Raw genomic sequence first — 3318 nt, forward strand, 5'->3', positions numbered from 1 at the left:
GGGACAGCAAGCAAGAAAACTCCGTTCTTGTCCATGTAAAAGAAGAACAAAGCAGTTTCTGCGCAGTTTCAAACTGGGGATCTTTCACGTGTAAGGCGAACGTGATGACCACACACTACAGAAACAAGGCGCAGTCGCCACTGCTGCGGGTCAGTGGCATCCAGCACTGATAGTTGAAGCCATTTTTCCTTTCATCTTTCTGTTTCCAATAGCTCGTTGTTTAATTGGACTTGTTTAATTTTGGCTATGTGGTGAGCATGGACGAGATACACCGAAGTATCTGTTTCCACGCGGTGTGCCACAATAACATTGTGTTGCTTACACCGGCTGTAAAGGATTACTTTTTAGGGGAGCTTGCCATCGCAGTCTGTGGCACAATCATTTAGTCTGTTCGACTGCTCACGGGACAAGTAGCATTGTGAAACACTGCAGAAACGAACGACTTCCTTACTTTTGCTCCGACTGACCATACTCCGGGTAATTTTCCCAGATTCTCAGTTGAGGATTTTTGCAGCTGGAAGTTACCTCAGAAACCCTGTTAATTCGTAATGTATTGAGCGAATCGCAAAACAGAAAGCATTTATCACGGAACACAAACAAAACTGGCAAACCAAATGCGTTTTCAGACAAGCGAGCATGAATGCTAAATGTTGAGACAGGCCGGGGGCATGAGTCATAAAGTAATCTCACAACTAACAACAGGGCAATTCCAAACTGCTTTGAGCGAATCGCAAAACAGAAAGCATTTATCACGGAACACAAACAAAACTGGCAAACCAAATGCGTTTTCAGACACAGCGAGCATGAATGCTAAATGCGAGACAGGCCGGGGGCATGAGCCATAAAGTAATCTCACAACTAACAACAGGGCAATTCCAAACTGCTCTTTCAAACATACTGGAGCCTGAGTGCACCACCACTTCCCAGACAATGCTGAAAAGAGAGAAAGAAAGAACACAATAAGAATGGGCCATAAAAAAGTGAATTTCACCAATCACAGACTCGATTAGATTACCTTTCCCTTCCGATGTACCCAGGACAGAAATGAAGGAAATGGGAGAAATTCAATAAAATGTGACATCGCAATTCATTGGAACGATTTTCCCATTGGCCATAAAACAAAATAACGACGAGTCGGGCCACCGCAGGACTTTGTTTCACAACAGCAATGAAATAACAGCCTCCATTCGGTTCCAGTAAACGCACAACTTGTCTGAGACAGCAGAGCTGTTTGCGATTTTCCGCGCGGGAGGCGAGCACGATCATGACAGCACAGACACCGGAAAAGTCGGCACTTTCCCACACCACAGTTCATTGCCCTGGAAGCACACACATGTTTCTTCAGTTTTAAACAGAAATGCAGCAGGAGTCGAAACAGCATTTTAACAAAATGCGTCGTTGGAAACGATCAGCAGAAAGCGATCATGACAGCACAGACACCGGAAAAGTCAGCACTTTCCCACACCACAGTTAATTGCCCGGGAAGCACACAAATGTTTCTTCAGTTTTAATCAGAAATGTAGCAGGAGTCGAAACAGCATTTTAACATGCTGTGTCGTTGGAAACGATTAGCAGAAATGGCAGCGGTGGGATTCGAACCCACGCCTTTCTCGAGACTGGAGTCTAAATCCAGCACCTTAGACCGCTCGGCCACACTACCAGCCGGCCGCGCTTCCCCCTTTTCTTGCACTTCCAATTGTGATGCTGCATAACAACAGATGCAAAGTCACGTGAAAAGGGTTCCAGATACCTCTCCGACTCGCACAACTGCTGGGATGTGCCCGTCTACAATATCAATTTTGCTGCAGATAATGATAGCCCATCAATCCAGATAAATATCAATGTTAAGCTGAGTCTATCTTCTCAGACTCTTTTCAGCTACAAATGTATCTGTGAGTGCGTGAGAACATACGATCGGTTATGATTTGGTCAAATTACCATGAGCTGCTTGACATTACTGCAATTTCGATTGTTGCTTCGCTAAATGATTTCACCCTTTGGTCGAAACAGGACAAGTTTCACGTTTACACGGAACATGAAACACACCGGACTTCAGGGAAAATGCACAAAGCTGAGCAGGCCGTGTTCCACATCATACCGCGCAGCATCATTTCAGTCACTGTGTCTGTTTTGCAGAATGAGAGTCCCAAAGAATGTTCTCAACCCTAAAACCGGAGGTAGCATTACAATCCGAGAACGACAGAGCACATTGTGAAGATGCTCTGACCTCGGAACCGGTTCGAGATGCCACTTTCCTTGCCTTTTTGCCTTAACCGTGCAATTCGCTGCAAAAATGTTCACACCTGGATATGAGCCACATGGATACCAACTGAGTCGATGAGAAGCGACTCAATAAATTTTGCTAAATTCCACGGTGCTTATTAGAAATGCAGTTTCTGTTCACATCAATCTAAAAGACAGTTTCTGAACGTAATTACAGAAGTCAAAATGTAATTAGCTCACCCCACCCCCTCTCCGGAAGAGGTGCCAACTGCCCTTGAGTGCTTTTTGTTCTCGATGTGAAGAGCTCTCACGCCTGAGTCACCTCACATGTCTCTGGTTGCTGAGTGAATCACAAAGAAGGAATTTCACCAGAGCTGCAACTGCCTCACTTCCCCACTCGCCCTCCCCGTGTACATTTTCCTGCTCGTCAGTGATTTAAAGAAAACCAAATGGATGCGATGTCATTCTGTAGCCTCTCTGTCGATTCCACCGTTTCAGTTCCAACGTGGCTTAGATCTCGGGACGCACCTTAATACTAGCGGTGCAATGAAAGCACAGGTCCAGAGGTTCCTCTGAGAGTGTAATTTCTTTCATTGCTGTTGCTCATTGAATGAGCCACTAACGTGCAAACTGCTCCAAAACACGATTCAGGACCTCTGGTGACAACTCTCGCACGTTGAATAACGACAGACATCTTCCAAATGATGTCTTTCATAGACGACTTTGGGGGTACATTTGACAGACCGATTAGTTTAGGAATCCGTGGTGCGCTGTGACACCAGCGCATCAGCTTCTTCCCTGTTTTGGAAACGGGCTGCCTGCTCAAGGAATGCAAGTGCGGTACTGCTTTTCGTGGAAGTATCACAAAGCGGTAAGAATAAGAATGGTCCAAAAAAAAGTGAATTTCACCAATCACAGTCTCGATTAAATTACCTTTCCCTTCCGATGTCTTCAGGACGGAAATGAATGAAAGGGGAGAAATTTAAGCACATGTGACATCGGAATTCGTTTGAATTATGTTCGCACTCGCCAGAAAACCAAATAAGGACGAGGTGTTTCACTGCAGGACTTTGTTTCACAATAGCGATGAAATAA

The 3318-nt window shown here is 45.1% G+C and overlaps 1 non-coding gene across 1 annotated transcript; it reads right to left on the bottom strand.

The window, feature by feature from the left end:
• Nucleotides 1-1578: 1578 nt before the first annotated feature.
• On the bottom strand, nucleotides 1579-1660 carry trnal-uag. The gene has a single exon. It is a non-coding gene; the product is annotated as a tRNA-Leu (tRNA).
• Nucleotides 1661-3318: the final 1658 nt, after the last annotated feature.

This window comes from Chiloscyllium plagiosum, unplaced genomic scaffold (assembly GCF_004010195.1).
Source record: "Chiloscyllium plagiosum isolate BGI_BamShark_2017 unplaced genomic scaffold, ASM401019v2 scaf_51388, whole genome shotgun sequence".
Lineage (NCBI taxonomy): Eukaryota > Metazoa > Chordata > Chondrichthyes > Orectolobiformes > Hemiscylliidae > Chiloscyllium > Chiloscyllium plagiosum.